Consider the following 24,344-nt stretch of genomic DNA (forward strand, 5'->3'; position numbering starts at 1 on the left):
TAATCCCCATTTCCAGTTATCAGGCATAGAAGGTACCAAGGATAAGGCTGACTTTATCATGGCATCACACACATTTTCTTGCTCAAAGTCAAGTTGGTTGTCTTTTTCACAGCCACATCTTTTTATAGTTACATTTGTTCACTGAACTGAATATACTTTTCCTGGAAACTTTTCTACACACTATATTGTTGGTCTAATGACTGCTCACACCCCATATAGTGGCTTTTTAGAAGCTTTGTGAAATGCTTACCAAGCATCCTCTGTAATTAAAGGATTTTACATCTTGAAAAACATAGCTCCCCTCTTCTTATTATTACTATCGACACTTCGGAAACTAATGTAATCTTGGCTCCTTGAGAGAGATTTCAAAGAACTATTGCTGCTTTGCATTACCTAAAGCAATATAGCTCCAATTTAGATATTGTCACTCCAGTTGCTTTGGAGAACACAGTAATGACAAGCAAAGAAGGTATGAAATTGCACCCTTTGTAGGGCTGAGCAACTGCCCTAAAATCAGTCAACATTCCCCACTGACCATTCTTGAATGCTGGACCAAAATAATAAAGTAACCTGGGGCAGATATCTTCTTTAGGTAAAGGTGAACAACCATCCTTAGCACTGTGTCATTCATCCCCTGTTGCTGAAGAAGCCATCAAAAATATTTTTTGAAAAAATTCCCCAAACTACAGTAGTAATCCTATTTATTCAGGGTTATCTTGCTGAATAACTAAAACTTTAGCTGATTATCTGGTTGACTGGGCTGACAAAAGCTAGTTGTTGTAATTTCCCAGGCATCAACTCCTGCCAAACCTCTTGAGGAGCAGTAATAGATCCAAATGATTAAGTGACATTGCATTTTTGAAGGAAAAGATACTGTGAAGAAAATTGTCAAAGAAAATGCCTTTTACTGAATTTAAGCATGTGCATTCCTGATTCCACACTCTTTGTTATCAGAGCTGGTCTGAGCTGCTTTAACACAGAATTTAAACAATAATGAAATGGAAAGAAATCTAATGTCAGTGGGAAAATAGAACTTCAAAGGAAGCTTTTCAAAGCAACCCTTACCTTCTCATTAGGAGCGTGATGTTAAATTATCAGAAAGATGCCATTCTATATAACATGTTAGATGATTTCCCAACATTAGTAAGCATAATTTTTAGAGGGTTTACAAGGCACATCAAATAAAACACTTGTGAATCATAAACTTCCTTTCATAAATGGAAAGGAAAAAAAACATTTGGCCACCTGTTTAGAGAATGATCAACAAAAATCAGAATTCTTTTTTTCTACATACAATTCAACTCAGCTCAGCTATGTCAATTAAAATTCCCCACACAATCAAGATTACTGAAGTCAGAAATGATTAGTGAGTGCAACCTGGTATATGCCTTTCATCTATTTTTATTTATTAAATTTGTATGCCATCCATCTCCCCTACAAGGCAAGAAGGCTTACAGATTATATCCATATAACAAATTGAAACCAATTTCAGATGTTTGAAAGAAAGTCATTTGAGTGTTCTACATAATTCTACATAATATGAAGAATCCAGCACTGACTAAATGTAGTTCACGCATGTGATTTAAAGCAGCTTTTCAGAATCAATTGAAAAAGGTGATATGATCATTACGTCTTTCTGCAACTTCCTAAAGCACCTGTGTCTTCTTGGAACAAAATCATGTCAAAAGATGCAGCTGCTTTAAGAAGCTGTAGCACATGCTATATGTGTGCCCAACAACCCTGAGCCACTTTTTTTCTAATCTAATCAAATTTGCATTGTTCTATATAATTTTTTCATAGTCTGAAGGTCACAACTTTGTCTAGGTTGACCTGTTGAACTTCTAACTGAAGGATATACTTCAAGCCGCAGGTGAGGAATCATTTACCTGCAGTAAAAAAAAAAACCTGTTCCTTCCATATAAACTTCAATATGGTGTCAGAAGGATAGATTAAATTTATCATAAAATAATAATGATGCTGATACTCTGAATTTTCCAGAAATGAAGATTCAATCATGAAGTCTCCCAGATATAGAGTCCAAAGTTATCTTACCCTGCCCCAACCCCCAACCCCACCCCCCAAGATATTTATCTAAAGCAGGGGTCTCCAAGCTTGTCAACTTTAAGATTTGTGGGCTTCAACTCCCAGAAATCCTCAGCCAGCAAACCTGGACTAAATGATCCATGGTGTACCTACAATTTGATGTCCTACATCTTAAAATCACAAGCATCAAAATTCACGGAGTCTAAATTGTCAACTTGCTAGAAATTAAAACCTGATCTAAAGCATGGGTGTCAAACTTGCCGCGTCACGGCTGTCACATGACGTATCACAATGTTTTTACCTTCACAGAACTGGGGTGTGTGTGTGAGAGAGAGAGACACATCCAGCCTGTGGGCCGCCAGTTTGATACCCCTGATATCACTGGAGTCCCACAACCACATATTACAGAGTGGTATGACTAAGTTCCTGTGTCAGCTAGTTCCTACCCAGTCAATAGAAACTGACTATTACAAAAACAAAGAAAGGTAGAAGAGAAGAGAAAGGGTGGGGGCAGAAGAGAATTTGAAAATGCTTTCTATAAATAGGATCCTTCCTGAACCATCACAGTTGCCAAATTTATTTTCCTTATGGCTTCCTAGCTTTCTTCTCTAAATATTATTAAGGACCACGCTGTGCTTAAATAGACTCAATAAAACTAGCTAGTGTCACTCCATCTTTCTCAATTCTGCTCATCCCACTCTGAAAGCCAAAGAGATCGGTATAGTTATAAAGATTTTGCTCTGATACACAACCTACTCCTTATGTATACAATATATTGATCATATTAACAAACCTATTTTCACATCCAGACACACCAGTGATTGATAGAACATGTCACAAATGGGCCACAGGACTAGAATGAATTAAAATAAGTGCAATTATGAACCACTGCAGTATCCATGAAATGTTCAGCAAACCAAGTTCTTCTAGTATTTGTTTCAACACTTGCATGCAGAAAAATCACAATCAAATCAATCAAAAAAAATCATTTTTAAAAAATTATCCCCCTGAATTAAAGTTTTTAAACAGCTACTTGATATCAAATAATGCTAAATATGGAAAGATACTCAAAGTAGATAAAGAAAAATAGATAAGAGTTACTTGTCAAGAAAATTTTGCTGCAGAATAGAATATTCTATCATTCCTTTTCCCTAAATCATGACTGACACACACAAACACACACACGCACGCGCGCACACACACACACACACACACAGCCTTCAAAATAAAACAGAATTGAGGAAAGAAACTGTGTCTTCAAACAAGAAGAAAACAACAGAACAATAGCTACTATTCTCCTAAGAAAAAATGCCAGTTTTGCAAACACTTTTTGTGGTCTGCCCAAAAAGTTACAGCAAATCTGAACTTAGACAAATAATAAAAATATTTTAGACCCTTATAATCTGCAGAAGTTGTGAAGCTTTGGTTTTGTGCAGAGTTGGCCTCTCTTTTCAACATCCAAGCAATAAATGCAAATACAAAAGAAATGTACTTAACCTAGGTATCTTCACAACAGTGTTACAAAATGCAGGAATTCTGCTCTTTTAAGGAAAGTTTTGTTTTATTAAATTTCGGGCACAAATCCTGCTTAGAGTGATATCTACTATCAAGCTTATGCAATTTCTAAATTAGAGATTCAAGTACTCTAATAGAATACAGATGAAATATGGATTTATTTTTTTATGATGAAGCATGTGAAATCGCAATACCATCTCTGGAATTAAATATTTTGATGAAAACTAATTATCTATTGAGGTCCTAACATGTGACATTAAATGTACTCTTTGAAACCATACAGGATTCTTTTAAATACTTAATTTAAAAAAAAACCTGCACACTCTGCAAATAGTGGTTTTAAAAACATAGTGTGCTACATACTGTAAGTAACTTTGGAGCATCTTATCTGTGCTTCTCGAGTTGCCTGTCATTTTTAAAACCCCTCAATTTATTTAATGCCACATCAATGATTGTTCAAAATCACAAATGAAGTAGAACAATGTTCTCATCAAAAGATATCCCATTTATTTAAGGGAATGATAACTTTCCTAATGAGTTGTCACAATGATTCTATTGGTTATTAAGAGAATATCAATATTCTGAAATATTAGAAATGCTGCAAATACTTAATTATATTTTATATTTCAAAACTCCCCATCCCCTTCATATGTTATGCTATATCCAGTTTAATAAGAGGGGGAAAGCATGGATATTGTTTGGACATACATTATCCTTCCAACACTGAGAGGGAGAGAACAAAAAATATGATCTGTAGAAATAAGCAGAGCCCACCTTGAAATCAGCCAAGTTCGTTACCCTGGCACCTCTAAAGGAGAAGATTATAGAATCATAAATCACACAACCCATATTTACACACTGGAGAAGAACCAAAAGCATCAGTTCTCATTTTCAACAATCCATATTCCACTTCAACTAGGAATTGTGGCTTACATCTACTATGGCTTGCCTGAACAAGCTAACTTTTAGGCCCTCCTTATTACTCCAACAGTCCATTTGATTCCGGCTATCTTTGATAAGAAAATAGACCCTGATATTTTCCTACCAGCTCAACTCATCAAGGGACCATCTCTGGTTCTCTATTTATTCTATTCTATTCTATTGACTGTATGAGGCATGGTGGCACAGTGGTTAGAGTGCAGTACTGCAGGCTCCTTCTGCTGAGTGCCAGCTTCCTGCAAATTGGCAGTTTGAATCTCACTAGGTTCAGGATTGACTCAGCCTTCCATCCTTCCAAGGTGGGTAAAATGAGGACCTAGATTGTTGGGGGCAATAGGCTGACTCTGTAAACTGCTTAGACAGCGTTGTAAATCACTGTAAAGTGGAATATAAGTCTAAGTGCTGTAGCTATTGGTATTCTGTTTAAAGTATTTGTATACTCTCCATTTAATTAACATTAAGATAAGAATCTAGAGTTAAAAATGCACATTAACATATCATATAAATCATTTAGAATGAGGAGTAAAATAACAAAGCAATAGCAAAGATAAAACAGCAGCTCTGTTGCTGTTGTTAGACGTGGAAGAAGAAAAATGTCTTTGTTGCAAAAGAGATAATTAAAAATTTGCCAGTTGTAGCTCCAAGTTAGGGAGCCATCATTGAAAAGATCTGCTTCAGGGTAGCTACTTGGCACAATTCGGGTGAAAGTGACCTCTCAAATGAAGGGTAGGAAGATGTAGGAAGTTCCTTCAGAATCCATATTTTCAAAGGGCTTCAGATTACCTTGAATTGAGGATATTAATTAATTGGGAGTCGGTGAAATTCAGAAACAACTGATGTGTTGAGTTTCTTTTACTAGATCCCAGTTGGGGCACCTGACACACTATGGTCCATTTCTGTCTTCCTAATTCAGCCCCACTGCAATTTTAGCCAGTTGAGGTTTTATTTTGCCTCATCCCAAATCTCATTTCTCCAGCTCAAATCCATTCACTTCAATCTCCTTTTCTGTAACTGCTGTGGGCGAGAAACTCCCTTATTTTCTCTCTGTCTCTCCAACTCATTACGTTCAACTTTGAATCATGATTTATGGACCTCTTCCTGCCCTGATTCAGATGCTACTTGGGTGGACAGCAGCTTCAAACAATCTTAGTATAGCACATTAAAGGTAGGTTATCTGCTGGACAAGACAATAACATCCCCTTTATTGCGTTCTGCACAGCTTCACCCAACTCTCAGTGAGCCGAAGCCATCAACAAACATACTCAACACTGACAAAAGCAATAAGCAGAGCCTCCTTCGATTCGCTTGGTGAACACTATTATATCTTCTTCCTACTTTACAGAGGATGCTAGAAATAGGATTTCAAAAACAGCAAGTGGAATCTGAAATTAAGATTGAGGTCCAACCCATCTGCAGAACAACAAGTGAAGGATTATTAGCATAATGTTACTCACAGGTGACTGACACACAAATCTCAATATGGGAATTATTGTGCATAATAATGGGGCTTCCTATGATCAAACTGACTGAGAGCATGTATGAGTGTAGCAAAATCATGGCGTGAAATGCAGCTGTTTTAACATGATTGAAAATGTTTGGAGGTCTTCTGCCTCAGCCTCTGGCATTTAAATACTTCCACTGATTAAAGTGATCCATCAGTAAGAGAATCTCCTTTTTCCCACCACAGGAATATATGCATGAGAGACAGGAAACAGAACACATGTGAAGCTGCAAAGCCAATAAGCTGTTGGAAAACTTCCAGCTAGGCTGGATGGAAGGAGGAGTCAAGCCAGGACCAAGCTTGGAGTCATTGTACAGTCACAAGAGGCATAAGCTTAACTAGACCCCAAGATCCATGAAGTCTTATCTGGTCATTTCCAGGAGAGAGCAAGCAGTCTGGAGAGATTCTTGTAATCTAGGTGTTAGAAAATAAAGTTATTGACTTTAGCTGTTCACAAGTGGCTCTGGCTGTTTCATCTGACATAAGATGCAAAAAGATAAGATGCAACACACCCACTTTATTCTGAACAAGTCAAAACTAAATTTTACCCCCACAGAAAATTCTCCTTGCTTAGTTACTGCTTGCCCACCATGCAAAACAATGCTTGGTTTCTTTGCATGTAGCTGAAGAAGAGAGAAGAATTGGATTAGGAAGGGAAAAAAATAAAGATTAGATTAAGAGCAAAACAAAGCTAACCAAGTGATCTGCCTCTGAAACTGACTTGAGTGCAGTATTACAACCAGCTACCGCCTAATTTCTCTTTTCTTTCCCCTGCCTCCCACATTTAAATCTTTCCTATAAAGATGCATGTGCTAGATTATTTTTAGAATCACTTCTGGGACTTTTCATGTCTAATTTACATTACTTATATTCGTTTTCTTACAGAATTTACATATCAGCTTAAAAAAAATCAAGAACATGTCTTTCATTCATTTGCTCTCCTCTAAAATCCAAGGAAAGTAAATTAGGCCAAAAGTTCCCAAACCTTTGGTGTTACCCCAGAAGGGAGGGGAGATTTCTAGTGGTCCTTGTTAAATTCACACATGCAAACTCACTGGGGAAGCTGGCAGGAAGTCAGAAGTCATCTGCTGTTTTTTGCCTGCCCTTGATCATTCTGTTTCTCCATTTAAGTAAAGAATATCTCTGAAGTAATTTTCCAACTGGTTGTATAGTTTAATCTTATATTTGATGTTTGAAGTAGTAGGTTGTTACATACATAGGTATGTAAGCAAATCAGGAAGACGGCACTCATGGATCACTGGTTTTGGTTTTCTCAAGTAGGTTTTTATCCACAATCCCTTCCTATCCTCTTCACCAAGCTCGTAATGCCTTGATATATTAGTATATAAATGGTCACTTTTCATTGCACATAACATTGCACAAGCACATAAACTGAGAGTGAAAAACATCTGTAAGGCTGTTTGTTCAAACCTGGAATTAGCCAGCTGTGGTTTGAAAGGCCACACAATAGATAACACTTGTGTTAGGACCATAAGGGCAAAAACAGCAATATAAAAACACTGGTACTGAATGAGAATATTGGTTCCCAGAGTTCAGAAGCCGTTTTGATGTGAATAAGAATAACCTCCCATTATTATTAATTTTTCTTCAAGGTGAGATATTTTCTGGCTGACTTGATAGCTGAGAAGAATAAGGAAACCCACTTTGGGGAAAGGAATAGTAGCACCACTAAGACCCTCAGGATATTTTAGTTTTTTTAAGGAACCAGTTGGTCTTCATATTTTCCATTTGTCAAAAATGATCTTCCTCGTTTGATCTTCCCCTCTCCTGCAATTGAACCCTGTTTGGGACCAACTGTTTTGACCAAGGCTTCCTGAGACACCAACAAACACATGTTAAATCCAAAACCCTTTAATTTTAGTTCAATGGCTGTGAATTATCGTCACTCATAGCCCATAATGAGTCTCAACCAGTTATAAATAGTCCCATAGAAGTCTGCCAAAGTTCTTTGGGAGAAGTCTGATAAGAATGCACCATTATCTTACTTGAAGTGCTACCAACAATTAAAGTACCAATTAGTCTTTCAAAACCAAACAGAGCACAAATTCACCATGGAGCTTTCAGGTTCCAAACCGACGAGAGTAAACAACATTGCTTCCTGCAAAGGTTCCTGTCCCTTTGCACTTCTTTTATATCTTATGGGAGGGACAATCACCTCCAAACCTTACTCTCGAGTTGCCCCTTTTGTCCTAACTGCTCTTGCCTTCTGGCAGCTCTGCGGATAAGCGCAGGCTCCCCTTGTTCCTCTGCCTCACTGCTGTCAGATTATGGAGGCTCCGTAGTCAGCCCATAACTCCCAGATGGTCCTGGCCCCATCTCTGCATCGGATACAGGACCCTTGTCTGAGCCCTCCCCAGACTCCTGGACTTGCCCATGTTCTTCCCCACTGTCTGACACTGCTGTTGTCTCTGCAGGCTGCTGGCAGACCACAACACCAACTCAAGTTTTAACCATAGGCACATTTAGCAAAAAAAAAAAAAAAAACCAAGCTGTGGTGAACTGTGCATGTCTCCTATGAGCCCGGCTTTTTCCTTTTTGAGCCTGCTTTTCTGAAGAGTCATGGGAGCGATGCACCTCACAGGAAAAGTGAGTTCCTTTTCAGCTGAAATTTTGACAAAAGTAAAGGAGAAGAATCAACCGCCAAGCCAAATAAATGACTTTTATCTTCAGTCCTGTCACCGCGACACTCAAACCTTGTGAGGCTTGTAACTCTTGCATATCTGCATATATTTCTAATCACTCTGCTTGTCTGACAAGTGGTACAATCATGCGTATGAATAATCTTAGATATTTATTAAATAGTTTTATTTTTGTTAGCACCTGCCAGCTTATTTGGAGTCAGCATTAGCTTAAACGTCAGTGACTATCACCTATACGCAGCAGTCAGGCAGGGCTCAGCCCACAAAATCATGTAACCTGCCAAGAGCTTCTGGTCAGATTCCGTACAACCCATCATTCTTCCTCTTCAACCCATCATTCTTCCTCTTTAATAAAGGCACTAACCCATTCTTCTCATTCCTTGTTTTCCTATTTCATTTTTGAGGGGCAAAATTCCCACCCAGTGCCAGCCACTTGCAATTATTTTATTTCTCCCAGACAGCTCTGACCGCTTACCAAAGAAATTTCAAGAGTGCAAACTGATGACTCACTCAGGAAATGAAAAGATTGTCCCAGACTTTTATAACTTCCTCCGCTTGGTTGGCCTTCTTCCTCCACAACTCCTGTATTCTATTTCTGGTCTCACCATCCAGTTGGGTTTCCCCATCTCATTCATTCATGGATTTTGAATTAGTATGATGCTATTTTATGGGAAGGGGATTTTCTAGGAGAGGGGAGACTGCCCAATCATTTTTACATACTCTAAAACTTTGGAGTCTACCATTCTACTCTCTTCTCCAAGAGTCATTTCGCTGCTTTGCATTCAGCTCCACAAGGGTGGAAAACGTTGAACTGATGCATCAAGGTTTTCACAGAATGAAAACCTGGCATTTCTAAGCTGTTTAACATTCTGAATGTTGGGTCTATTTGTTCTAATTTCTTCTCCCTGTTGTCCATCTCATTTGACCTCCCTACTATTTAATCTGATTGTCCATGACAATCTTGGTGGTTATTTTGCCGTCCTCAAACCATGGGAGATTGAACAAGGAGAAGGGCAGCCAGGTGGAAGAAAGGGACAGTGAAGAGTAAGATTGACACAGCAACAAATGGCTACATTCACAACCCAAACAAGCATTAAGAACCTTCTGGCAAGGCAGCAATTAGACAGAACCATTATTTATCTGGGCCAGGCAAGGCCATCCAGAGAACTGCCAAGGATCCATTAACTCAGAAAATTGAGAGGAAAAAGCCCAGAGCTTGAACTCTGGAGCAAAGACCTTTCTACAAGCTTTGCTTTCTATGCACAATCAAGGACAAACCATCTCGTGTTTATTTATGGCAGACCAACTTATTTCTGCTCTGCAATGAAGAGGCTTTCAGACCATGTTAAGCCCTAGAGATTTCTGGCATCTAAGCCTTCTCCTGTATCAAGGGCTGAAGAGTCTGGAGAGCTGAGATGTGAAGCTTGAGCCATACTCAGGTCATAAAATAAGACTATAGAGATGGTCCATGAGAAGAAGGGTAAAGAAACAGGAAAGGTGAAGAGAGGAAACCAAAGGGGAGATAAACATATATAAACTACATTGGAAAACCACAAGCTACCACTTGTAAACCATCACAAATCAACTAAGATAACATCAATGGTTGCAAAGGCCCTGCAGTAGACTCGAAAGACAGAATAACGGAATAATGGAAGGAACCTTAGAGGTCTTCTAGTCCAGCCCCCTGCTTGAGCAGGAGACCCTATACTATTCCAGACAAATAGCTGACCAGTCTCTTCTTTAAAAGCCCCATAGATTACCCACATCTTCTGGAGACAAGCCATTCTACTGGTTAATTGTTCTCACTGTCAGGAAATTTCTCCTTATTTCTCCTAGGAATAGATTTTCTTACAGCTTTGCCCCAAAATTTCTTAACTGTTTCTTCAAAATAGGGGCATATATAACTTGCTACAAGGTAAGTAATTCCTATCCTGCTTCATAGTTTGCTGTCATCATCACTAATTATGACTTCTTAATCAAAGACGTCTCACTTCTTTTGCAGCAATTGTCATCTTAAGTCCATATAGCATTTTTGTCTCATTCCTTAAAGATAAAGGTTCCCCTCACACATACATGCCAGTCATTTCCAGCTCTAGGGGGCAGTCAGGGGTGGGATACGACAGGGTTAACTACCGTTTTGGGATTTACGAGCTTCCCTGAAGGCTGCGAGCTGCGTGCCTGTAAATCGTCATCAGCAGCTGCCTGCAGAGAAGCAGCCTTTGAAACAGCCCTCTTTTCCTGCTTTTCTAACTGCAGCTGTGCCTCGTTCAGCAGCTGAAGTTGAAAAATCAGGAAATAAAGATCGGGTAAGAGCCCGGGTGGGTGGGTGGGCAAAAACATCAGCAGACATAGAACCGGTTCTATGTCTGCTGCTCTTCAGAGCTACTGGTTCTACAGAGGTGGACAGAACCGGTAGAAACCAACCCCTGGGGGCAGTGCTCATCTTCGTTTCAAAGCTGAAGAGCCAGCGCTGTCTGAAGACGTCTCCGTGGCCATGTGGCTGGCATGACTAAATGCTGAAGGCACACGGAATATTGTTACCTTCCCACAAAAGGTGGTGAGTCCCTATTTTTCTACTTGCATTTTTTAATGTGCTTTCAAACTGCTAGGTTGGCAGAAACTGGGACAAGTAATGGGAGCTCACTCCGTTATGTGGCACTAGGGATTCGAACTGCCGAACTGCCAACCTTTCTAATCGACAAGCTCATTCCTTAGAGTAGGTCAAGCATGCTATCCATGTTTCTGTTCCCACAACCCTGACTCCAATTTCCTATAGGGTTCTTGTTTTGGGGGGCTTAGTGACAAATAGGATGGCAGCAAATGAAATCCCAAGAGCTAATGGGATAAATTCAGAGAAGAGTTGAATCATTCAGTCCTTCCAAAACCAAAAAGGGCCCGAAGTAACACTTACAAATGTTGTATCTCTCCAGTACTGAACTTATACCACAAAAATAATTGAATGTGAAAGGAGAAAACTGGTGTTGTCAACAGAAATTTTGCTTCCTAGACCATGGTCTACATGACCTAGATTGGGGTGTCAAATTGGTGGCCTATGGGCTAGATGCGTCATGCGCAGGCCACACCCACCCCAGCTTCGCGAATGGAAAAAACATCATAAAACATCACGTGGTGCAACATGACGCAGTGAGTTTGACACCTGTGACCTAGATGAAGGGCTACTGGTCAGGGATGGATTGCACCTCACAAGAACTGGAAGCAATATATCCAGATAATGACTGGCTCATCTCATCAAAAGTGCTTTAAACTAAAATTGAGGGGGGAGGAGGGCAATCTTCATGACCTTTAGAACCTATTTCCAAACAAAAACCATTGGACAACCAATCAAATAAGGTGGAAGAGAGTAAAGAGAAAGAAAAAAGAAAAAAAGAAAAACATAATGAACTGGAGAGTGATGGAAAGGATAGAAATCCCAGTTATAAAGTAGGATATATAAGAAACATATCGAAGACCAATAAAGAACCCAAATGCCTATACATGAATGCTTGAAGTTTAGGGAACAAACAGGGTGAATCTGTAATATTAGTTCATGAAGGCAGATATGATATAATTGCCATTACTGAAACTTGGTGGGATGAAACTCATGACTGGCATGTACTGATGGAAGGATACAAACTATTCAAAACAAACAGATCTAACAAAAGAGGAGGTAGAGTTGCATTATATATAAAAGCTCAAAACCAAGGATGAAAACCTCCTAAAATTATGGGATCAGTATAAAAGGGGGAAAATGACATCACTATAGGCATATACTACAGGCCACCCAACCAAGCAGAAGAAAAAGATGAACTCTTTGCTAATCAATTAACAAATATATGTAGGAAACATACCACAGTAGTAATGAGAGATTTTAACTACCCTGATATTAACTCGGAGGCAAGCTCTACAGCAATGGGAGATCTAACAGATTCCTAACCAACTTGGCTGACAACTTTGTCATCCAAAAGATAGAGAGAACTAGAGAAAAAACTATATTGGATCTAATTCTTACTAATAGAGAAGTGACAGGGAATTGAAGTTGCCGGAAACCTTGTGTCAGAGTGAATACATCATATTGGAATTCAAAATAATGCAAACACAAGCAATAGAATATAATTCAACCAGTGCCTTAAATTTTAAAAGAGATGATTTTAACAAACTCAGAGAGAACCTATGTAAAATTTCATGGATAAAAATCCTAAAGGGGAAAACAACCCAAGAAGCATGGGAAACACTGAAAAATATGGTCATGAAAGCCCAAATACCCTTGAAAAAGTAAAACAAGAAATCCAAGAAGAAACCAACAAGGTTGCACAAAGATCTCTATGATAAACTGGAAGATTAAAAGGATAAGTACAAAAAATGGAAAGAGGTACACATAACTAAGGCAGAATATCGGCAGATAGCCAGAATCTGCAAAAATGAAGTCAGGAAAGCAAAGGCTCAGAATAAACAAAGACTTGCAACAAATGTAAAAATGAGAAAAATGTGGGATAGAAAGCATCACCACCAGATGGATTTGTAAACTGGCTGACAAACCATACTCAATAAATAGTCTTTAATGGTATTATATCTGCATGGAGGGAAGTAAACAGTGGGGTACCACAAGGTTCCATCTTAGGCCCAGTAATGTTCAATATCTTCATAAGTGACTTAGATGAGAGAATAGAAGGGGAATTCATCAAATTAGTACATGACACTAAGCTGGCAGGAATAACCAACAGCCAAGAAGAAAACCTCAGGATCCAAAAAGATCTTGACAGACTTGAAAAATGGGCTCTATCCAACAAAATGACATTTAATGTGGAGAAAAGCAAGGTTTTACACCAGGGCAGGAAAAACCAGTGGTATAACTACAGATTAGGCAAGGCCTGGCTCAAAAACAGTAACTGTGAGTGGGACCTTGGAGTCCTAGTGGACGATCACTTAAACAGTCAGCCAAAAAAGCTAATATAATCCTTGGTTGAAAAAACAGAGGCATAGAATCAAAATCACATGAAATATTAGTCCAGCTTTATAAAGCCTCAGTAAAGCTACACCTGGGCTACTGCATCCAGTTTTAGGCATGTGTGTGTGGGGTGTGTGTGTGTGTGTGTGTGTGTGTGTGTGTGTGTGTGTAGCCAGCTCATGACTGACTGCTATAAATGAAAAATAAATTAAGTAAGTAGTCTCAGTTTGTTCACCCTATCCATCAGAATTTTGACAGTGATATAAACAAGACTACATTAGCCAGTCATAACTTCTGTCCATCTCACGGGATCTGCCTAGAGGGGAAAGAAACTGTTGACATTAATTTCATTTAATATTAGTTTCATCAGGGATAAAACTTGGCACTTTCTCCACCACCAAGCGTAACATTTTTTGAAGGCACTGATAGACAGAACTCATTTTAAGTGATCAAAGCATCAACTATACTCTGTCATGGTGAGTGATCTGGAGCCCTCAAATCAATCCTGACACTTCATGACACCAAAACAAAACAGAATATCCACTTGTGGCCACATATGGAGATGAGAAGCAGTTTCAGACTAGCCTAGCGAGAAGGATTGAACAAGATGATGGGGAATAACACTTCTAGCAATGAATTTTAAAACAAGGACAGTAAGCAGAGGGGATTATTCTTAGGAACTTTTTCTACACAGGAAATGCAAGCTAGTTGTAGAAGAGAAAAATGTGATGATTGACAGCAGAATGTAGAATCTAGTGTGTGTGTGTGTGTGTGTGTGTATGTGTGTGTGTGTGTGTGTGTGTTTCCTTAAGTTTTCACGGGTATTTATATATATGGTATTCAGCTTTGTTTGGGTGTTTTCCCAAATCATTATAGTTGTGCTTTTAAAGTTGTAGCAACGTTTCGACAGAATCTCATCTGCCATCATCAGGCTTCTGTATTGTGTTCATATATATATATATATGAACACAATATATATATAATCGGGTTTTCTCCCGCGTAAGATTGGAAGTATCTAGGCAACGTTTCGATGAAGTCTCATTCATCATCTTCAGGCTTCTGTCTTCAGCTCTGTGCTTCTCAGAGTGATGTGAGCTTGCAGCTGCTTCTTCCTTTTAACTGCTAGTGGGGGTGTGACTTGATTGGGTGGGGGCTTGGCTGTGTTCTGATTGGGTGGGGGGTGTTCTCATTGGTTGGGGGTTTGGCTGTGTTCTGATTGGTTGGAGGGTTGGCCATGTTCTGATTGGCTGGAGGTGTGTTCTGTTCAGGTGGGGGCTTGGTTGTGCTCAGGTTGGTCTTAGTTACTGGGGATTTGAGCTGGTGAGCTGTGATCTTGCTGTTTGGCTTCGAGTTCGTGGTCGTGCTGCATCTTCATGGTGGGGGTCAGTTCGCTTCATGTATGGCTCAGAGGGGTTTGAAGTGGGTAGTGATGCAGCTGCAGTGCGGCTTCTGGTCTGTGGTCGTGTCTCATCTTCTGTGTGGGTGTGAGTCTGCTTTTTACGTGGAAGTGTGGTGGTGGCATCTTGTGTGGCCCTCGTGGGTGTGGGTCTGGTGTCATTCATCATGTTAGGTACTCGTCTGTTCATGAGGGCGGGTTTCCAAATGGCTGGTAAGCGGGAGGTGTCATCTCTTTTATTCATGCTGTGTGGGCGTTTTTCTATCTCTATGGCTTCTCTGATTATTCTGTTGTTGAAGTGTTCGGTTTTGGCAATAGTTCTGGTATTTTTAAAGTCAACCTCATGTCCTGTGGCTTTGAGGTGTTGGACCAGGGAAGAGGTCGGTTCTTCTTTTTTGATTGAGTTCTTATGTTCTTCAATGCGTGCACTTATTCTTCTGTTAGTTTGTCCAATGTATGTGGTGGGGCAGGCGGTGCAAGGGATTTCGTATACTCCTTGGTTTTCTAACTCGATTTTGTCTTTAGGGTTTCTTAGGATGGTGGATATTTTTCTGTTTGTGCAGAATGCTGTTTTAATGTTGTTTTTGGAGGATCTTGCTGATTTTGTCTGTAGTGCCTTTTATATATGGGAGGAGGGCTTTGCCGTTCTCTTGTTCTCTGTCTTGGATTTTGGTTGGGGTTTCTTTTACATGATGAATGACACCAGACCCACACCCACAAGGGCCACACAAGATGCCACCACCACACTTCCACGTAAAAAGCAGACTCACACCCACACAGAAGATGAGACACGACCACAGACCAGAAGCCGCACTGCAGCTGCATCACTACCCACTTCAAACCCCTCTGAGCCATACATGAAGTGAACTGATCCCCACCATGAAGATGCAGCACGACCACGAACTCGAAGCCAAACAGCAAGATCACAGCTCACCAGCTCAAATCCCCCAGTAACTAAGACCAACCTGAGCACAACCAAGCCCCCACCTGAACAGAACACACCTCCAGCCAATCAGAACATGGCCAACCCTCCAACCAATCAGAACACAGCCAAACCCCCAACCAATGAGAACACCCCCCACCCAATCAGAACACAGCCAAGCCCCCACCCAATCAAGTCACACCCCCACTAGCAGTTAAAAGGAAGAAGCAGCTGCAAGCTCACATCACTCTGAGAAGCACAGAGCTGAAGACAGAAGCCTGAAGATGATGAATGAGACTTCATCGAAACGTTGCCTAGATACTTTCCAATCTTACGCGGGAGAAAACCCGAATAACCAAAGATCCACATACAAATACCCCGAGAACCTCAGAAAACAAATTTTATATATATATATATATATATATATATATATATATATATATATATATATATATATATATATATATATATATATATATATATATATATATTCTTAAGTTATCGGGTACTTATATGTATGGTATTCAGCTTTGTTCGTGTATTTTCCCACGTTTTTATATGTATATTTTCCCCTGCCTACAAATATTCTGCGCTGTTTTTGTACAAGGAATGAAGAATCCTACATTCCTCACTCTTTTTGCAATCTTTCACACATCTTTTTTCCTTGAAGCATGAGAAGGAACTTCTAGGCAGGAGTAAAGATGATTGTAAAAACAATTCTAGATATTGCATTGGTGTTTTTTTTTAAATATAACAAAGTTATCATGAATAGGTACATAGGTTCATTATTTCAAACATTAATTATATTAGAAAGATAACTATCCTATCTCAGTTTGGGATTATGGTTTTGGTTATAGTTTTAAGCAAAATCCCCATCGGTGGAAGCAACTAAATCCACTTGTGAATAATTCAAGTCAACTACTCTATTGTGCTTTTTACAAATCTGCTTATCTTCCTTTAGGAATAAGATCCCAGGGAATTTGGAGTGGAGATAATCAAGCTTATACCTCTTGCCGCTACATAAAGACTCAAGGTTAGTTCCTTGCTTGACTCCTTCTCCCTGCCTGGCTGGGAGTTTCTCAACAATTTCCTTCAAATTAAGACTGACTCCTGGATGACTACATGGATGAGGACAACTGTTGGATACAATGAATGGAAACTAGGAGAGAAGCAACTTGGAATTAAGGCGAAACTTCCTAACAATTAACCAGTGGAACAGCTTGCCTTCAGAAGTTGTAGGTGTTTCATCACTGAAGATTTTTAAGAAAAGACTGGACAACCACCTATCTGAAATGGTCTCCTGCTTGAGCAGAGGGTTGGACTAGAAGACCTCCAAAGTCCCTTCCAGCTCTATTCTGATTGATTCATCATATGGTTTCATCAGCTGCTATTGTGTACAGAAATTAGGTGATGCCAAGCCCTTTGGGACAGTTAGTACTAATTACAGGATAGTTTCCCATGGCTCTGGAAAATTTTGATGCATATATATAGTCCATTGTTCTTAAGTTCTCCACTCTTTATATTGCTTGCCTGTTGCTCAAGTACCTCTCTCACTCCTTTTGCCCACCTTTATCTTGTTTAATTTATTTATCAAACTTATATGCTGCCCATCTCACCTAGAGGTGACTCTAGGCTGCTTACAATCAACCAAATCAACAGAATAAAATATCAAAAGAATATTAATATTAAAATTGACTTAAGAGTTGACAAAGATGGCAAGGAAGAGGTTAAGTTTTACTAATTAACCATTTTTAGTTTTATTAATGTTCAATAAATATCAAGATCTATCTATAGACTCTATCTAACGGTATCTATCTATCTATCTATCTATCTATCTATCTATCTATCTATCTATCTATCTATCATCTATCCATCTATCATCTATCTATCATCAATCTGTATCTATCACTATCTATCTATCTATCTATCTGTCTGTCTGTCTGTCTGTCTATCTATCTATCTATCTATCTATCTATCTATCTATCTATCTATCAGTATCTGTCAGTATCTATCGGTATCCATCTATCTATCATCTATCTATCATCGATCTGTATCTATCTGTATCTATCTATCTATCTATCTATCTATCTATCTATCTATCTATCTATCATCTATCTATCTATCATCTATCTATCTATCTATCTATCATCTATCTATCATCTATCTATCTATCATCTATCTATCTATCTATCTATCTATCATCTATCTATCTATCTATCTATCTATCTATCTATCTATCTATCATCTATCCATCTATCATCTATCTATCATCAATCTGTATCTATCTATCGCTATCTATCATCTATCTATCAATTGATATCTATCTATCGTTATATATCTATCATCTATCTATCATCTATCATCTTTCTATCATTATCACCTATCATCTATCATCTATTTATCATTGATCTGTATCTATCTATCACCTATCCATCCATCCATCATAAGTGGCCTGTTTCTACGGTTTGACATTATATCATTAGGAATCCCCCTCTCTATTAAGCCTGGAATTTCACCCAGGCGCCCTGCTAATCTGCATGGGGACAGGGAGAATCATGGCTTGAAACCTCTCTCCTCATCCAAAGCCACCTCAGTAAATTGTAAAGAAATGAGATCTTTACTGGGACTTTTCAACTCATAGCTCGTCCCCTCCAGGGACCAATTTATGAGATCAATAGAATCAAGTGATAAAGGGTTTTTTTTCCCCTTTCTTTTTCTCTAACTGGCCATTTCATGCTACATCAGGTCTATTTGTCAAACCCTGACACAATTGTTCAATTGAAAACAAACCTACGGACGCTTTCTGCTAGATTGTTCTGGGTTGGGGAGAAAAGAAAAGCCCTTGACAAAAGCCATTTCTTCAGCGGAAGAAATGAACCTCTGCTCAGTTTCCTTTCATGGCGAAGAGAGGCTGAGCTGTTAGGACACTTTCTTTAATGGTGATGAAATTATCTGACCAACGAGCATCATCTCTCTTAATTTCCTCGATCTTGAAATGACTCCTTTACAGACGTGTCTCACAGTTCTTGAAACCGACAATGGGGATGGCCTGGATTTACACTGTGCAACCCAACACCAATAATTATGCGTTTTTGTGCCTACTAGTGTCTGTGATTTCCCCCTAGCATGCTTTCCAGAGGGGTTGCCTTAAGGAGTGTGAAGGGTGTGCATGGGCAGATGTCCAGGTTGCAAACAAAGCTCCTGAGGGCAGGACAAGAAGCCATGGGTGGAAACTAATCAAGGAGAGAAGCAACCTAGAACTAAGGAGAGAATTTACTGACAGTGAGAACAATTAATCAGCTTGCCTTCAGGAGTTGTGAGTGCTAGATCACTGGAGGCTTTTATTTAATTTATTTTAGAAAATTTATATTGCTGCCTACTCACCCATGGCAACTCAAGGCGGCTTACACAAATATAAAAACTGCATATAAAAATAAAAATAATATAAAGAAAATAATAAAATAATACAAAATAATAAAATAATAGCCAGCCAGCCCCATTCCGTTGACAACTCATATTCATACAAGCCATTTAATGGGTTCCATCCCGCTCTGGGCTCCCCAGGCCCACTGGCAGAACCAGGTCTTCAGCGCCTTCCAGAAGAGTGCTACAGTGGGGCCATTCTAATCTCTGGGGGGATGATGTTCCAGAGAGGGGGAGCCACCATGGAGAAGGCCCTTCTTCTGGGTCCCACCAGGTGTATCTCCCTAGGGGATGCGAACTGCAACATTCCTTGTCTTCCAGCTGTCAGGGTTCCAGAAAAACCCAACTCCAATTAAAAACTCCAAGACAGGCATTTTCTCAAAGTTTCCTTTAATTAGAGTAGTTATACTGGCACATCTGGGAAAACCCGAATCGGAGAGTTCCGGGTTTTCCCTTAGTAATTCAAAAGTCAAAACCCAACCCCTGCACCCATCAGTCCATCACATGGTCCATTCACCAACTGTCCCAACTTGAGACATCTCTTCAACCACTCCTCCTCCAGGTGCAGGAATAACATGACGGTGACTGACAAAAAGAATGCTATTATGTCTAACTACCAACACTCTAAAAAATCCCCCCTCCTACTTTCCCAGACACAGGAATGTGGCAGCGTGGAAGCTCCTAGTACTAATATGGCTTCCAAAGCTGACACCAACTCTGATGGGTCAGGTAGATGTGACTGGCAAGAGATAACCTGGACCGAAGCCATGAAAGGCTTTAAAGGTGACAACCAGCACCTTGAATTGCACCCAGAAGCAAATTTTAAGAAGTGATTGGACAGCCATTTGTTTGAAATGGTATAGGGTCTCTTACTTGAGCACGGGGTTGGAGTAGAAGACCTCCAAGGTCCCTTCCAAATTTGTTCTTCTGTTCTGATTTGTACATCAAGATCTAGATAGGAAGAAGCTGCTGCAGTTTATCTGCATGAACATGTTGAAATTGGATAGGACTTTTTTTTAAACCTTGCGTCCTCTGCCTTAAACAGTTATTTCCAGGTATTCTACAGCATGGAGACACTAAACTGATTCACTTTACCCCAACTCCATCCATAAGCCATCTTCAAGGGAAGCTAGGCTGACCTAGGAACATCCTAAGGTTAACTTTCAAGTGCCATCCTGCCATATATAGCATCATCATGGCTGCTATACCAGATGTCTCTCACATCACACACATCAACAAATCCCACATCGTGGATCTGAATGTACAAAGTCACATGTCTATATGACTGGGTACCTTTCATTCTCTGAGGACACAAGGCATTGCTATTGTAATAAAAATAAATGAGCAATCTACAATTATAAAATGTCATTGCATCTAAAACGTCTACAGTGGTGCTTAAGAGTTTGTGAGCTTCTCTGAATGTTCAACGCTTCTATATCAATAGGTCATGATTTGTTCTGCAGTATATAACTTTTTCTTCAATACGTAAATGAGGAAGTATGATATTGGCGACTCTTTTGTTTAATTGGGTTCTCTTTATCTAGTTTTAGGGCTTGTGTGCAGAACAGATTGTGTTTTCAGTCTTATTGATGCAGAAATATTGAAGACACAAAAGGATTCATAAACTTTTTAGCACCAGTGAAGATTTTAGACACAACACAAAGCATTCTGAATTCAGGACAGCTATTTCTAGCTTGAAATTCAAAGCATGGCTTATGCCACTATTTATAAATATACTTTTCTGATTTTTATTCCCCCACTTGGTGGAAACCATTCTGTACGTGTAGAATAATTATTTTCTTCTCTTCTCTCTCCCCTAATTGCAGTCATTCAATTATACCATTTTCCATTTTCATGATTTGTGATTCATAATTTTTGTCCCTCAAAAATGTTACTATTGTCGTACCAATGCTTGGCCTACAATTAAAAGGAGGGAGCAAACATCTAAATATAAATTGGATGAATAAACTGGATGAATTGGATGAATTAATGAAAAGAAGTCAACCTACCCATAAACTACCTTCATATTATTTCTAAAACTCTGCCATATTAAATTGAAAACAAAACAAAACAAAACTGAGACAAAACTAGACAGCAAAATTAACATGATAATCAAATAATTTGGCAGTAGAGAGAGAAAAATGGTCTCTTTTCTATTATTACCTGTCATATTTTGTGATTTGCCTAAATCAATCTTTTTCTGAGAAGCGGAGAAAGCATGAGGCTTTTTAAAAAGATGAGTAATGAAAGTTTTTTTTTTTCATTTATAATTTAGTTTAAATTAAATTTAAAAATGCATGCCCCCTCTCAGAACAACATTCTCTAGATTAGCTACAGGGCACTATTTGAAGTTGTGTATTTATAATAGAATGGCATTGAGTATAAATTAGCAAACTTTTATTTCTGATAGCTATTTAAACTATCAGAGACACGGGGGGAGGTTGTGACTGCCACGTCCTGCCTCTCATACATACAGTACATATCCAGTGATTTCCATCTTTTCTTATTAGGCAACCCCGCTTTCCCCAATCTGAAAATGATTCTTTTGCAGCCAAGTTCGCACAAAGTTCTCTTTAGCAAGATTTATTAAGATATGAAGGATAAATTTGTTAAAGGGAACTTTGTGAGAACTTGGCTGCAAAAGAATCATTTTCAGTTTGGGGAAGGGAGGCTAATAAGATATAAAGGATGAGCAGCATGGTAAAAATGCTTGCCTCCCACTTGGAAGGTTGAGAGTTCAATCCTAGGCAGCGACAGATGTTTCTCTATCAGGGCACAAAGAGAAAATATCTGCTGTGAACTCCACAATGGTGACAGGAAGGGCATCTGGCCAGTAAAGTCTCAGCTCCATTCAGTTGCCCTGACTCCACCCCGATTAAAGGGATTAAGATATAAAGGATGATCCTGCAAGGTGACAGTTCTTTTTACAATGGAGAGACTTGAAATTGATGGGTGAGAACTAATCATCCACTGAAATCAATTGAAAGTACATTTCATCCACTGCCATTTTATTTCAGAACTTTCTGGTTTTTAAAAATGCTATAAAAGAAGTAAAAACAAAAATACAGGAATACAGAAAAGAAATATTTAGTAAGGGTACTCATAAAATAGGCAAAACTAATATTTGTGCAATCCTTCAATCACAACTTTTAAAGTATGGATAAGGGATGCTTCCCATTGCAAAATAAAGATTTTAAAAACCTGCTTTAAAATGGAAGAAAATGGAGTAGAAAGTGAAATAACAATAGTACTTTACAAACACTGAAAGTAGCACTGAAAGGAAGACTGGGTACTCAATATAATGCATTATATCCTTATTTTTCTGTTTGAAATATCAGTGGCTATCTGTAAATATCCTGTCTGGGATACCTCATCTATTTATTTATTTATGAACCTAGTGTATTCTTACCAAGCAATCTGGTTTTGGACAACATAGACCTATCCTGTTTTGGGTATTCTCTAATTTTGTATTTTTTATTCTAGCTGGCATTTGACCACCACAGAAAAATGTTTTGAATGTCCAGTAACGCACAACAGGTATGGGCTGTTATCCTTTATCACACCTGCAATCTCTACCAGCTGTGCATGATGGCCTTCCAAGCTGCACAGCCTACCCTCATAGTGGAAATTGCTCTTTTTGTTTTTAGCTTCTTATCTGGTCAGGCCTGGTATGATGACCCAGGGCGTGACACAAAAATAACCAGGTCACAAAAATAGAAGAAAGTCCCTTTAATGCCTCCAACTTGTCCCCAATGTCCAATTATCCTCTTACAGAAAACAGTTTACGGAGGGAGTAAATGCAGTCCGTACCCAAAGTAAAGTTAATTCGAAATAAAAAAAACCAACACACCACACTGAAGGAATTACTACACCAGGCAAGGATGATTAATTGTAGACTTCTACCAGATAACGCAGCAACCACAGTTGGGAGGAAGCCAAAACACAGATAAGCTCCAACAAGAATGCATGCTTTGCTTCCAGCACCTTTGCCATGTGCAGTTTGTCCTTTTTACTAGTTCTCCCAGCTGCAGCCCATGAAGGGGATCAGGACCCCTTCCTCCCTCATAGACCACGCCATTCACATTTCTTCCTTATCCACTCCTCCCTGTGTGCCCTAGGATGAAGAGGGGATGGGCCTGGGTCTTCCTCTGAATGCCCATCCGGCCTGTGCCCTTCCCCAGTTTCCTCCACAACCACCGGAGCCACACTCCCACTCCCTGTCAGCTGTTCCATCTCTCCCTTGGAGTCAGACTCCAACAGGGGCATGACACCTGGAAATCAACCTTTCCTCATCTGACAAGGGTTTTGATTCCTGAATGAAAGAATGGATTCAGGAACCATCTTGAGATAGCAACATCTCACCACAGATAATTCTGGATAGTACTTTAATCTGCGCATCCAGTAGAGATATCTCCTCTCTGTTGTTGATGTGAAAACCTCTTTTGAATCCTCAGCATTTCTACCATTTTCTGTAGAGAACCCTATACATGACGTTGGAGAAGATAAGTAGAGACCATCAGCAAAATATGAATTCTTTCCACAAGAAGGGGAAAAAATACAAATTATCTTGATACTCTTTGGTATAAGAGGAAGGGATTTCAAGGTAGTCTATATCAGGGGTGTCAAACTCACGGCCCATGGGTCAGATACGTCAAGTGCTGGCCCTGCCCCCACCCCCACCTGGTTTAGCGAAGGGAGGAAAATCCTGATATGTCACATGACGACACCATGATGATACGAGTTTGACACCGCTGGTCTATATCAATAAGGCACAAGTCCAGTATTTCTACTGACTGTTTCCTGATTTTGGTTACCTTGAAGGGCTGACATTTACAAAGGTAGCATTCACTTATTTAATCACCCTCTTGATTTCTCTTCAGAGCTGTGTCAGCTCTTGTGTCCGCAGGTCTGCAAAAACTGACTGTTGAGGTATTCATCAGTGTCATGCCCCAGCATATAACTTTTATATACTGTTATTGCTCTCTAGCCCCATCTAGTGG

General features: G+C 39.4%; 1 protein-coding gene and 1 long non-coding RNA gene across 7 annotated transcripts in view; one reads left to right on the forward strand and one right to left on the reverse strand.

Annotated features, from left to right (window-relative positions):
* Positions 1-24,344, reverse strand: part of GRID1 (glutamate ionotropic receptor delta type subunit 1) — a 654,467-nt gene that overhangs the window by 569,162 nt on the left and 60,961 nt on the right. The window lies entirely within an intron of this gene.
* The window catches only part of LOC148130791 (uncharacterized), a 715,147-nt gene that overhangs the window by 150,261 nt on the left and 540,542 nt on the right, over positions 1-24,344 (forward strand). The window lies entirely within an intron of this gene.

This window comes from Notechis scutatus, chromosome 4, assembly GCF_049901735.1.
Source record: "Notechis scutatus isolate UNSWTSFEM ecotype Mainland chromosome 4, rNotScu1.2, whole genome shotgun sequence".
Lineage (NCBI taxonomy): Eukaryota > Metazoa > Chordata > Lepidosauria > Squamata > Elapidae > Notechis > Notechis scutatus.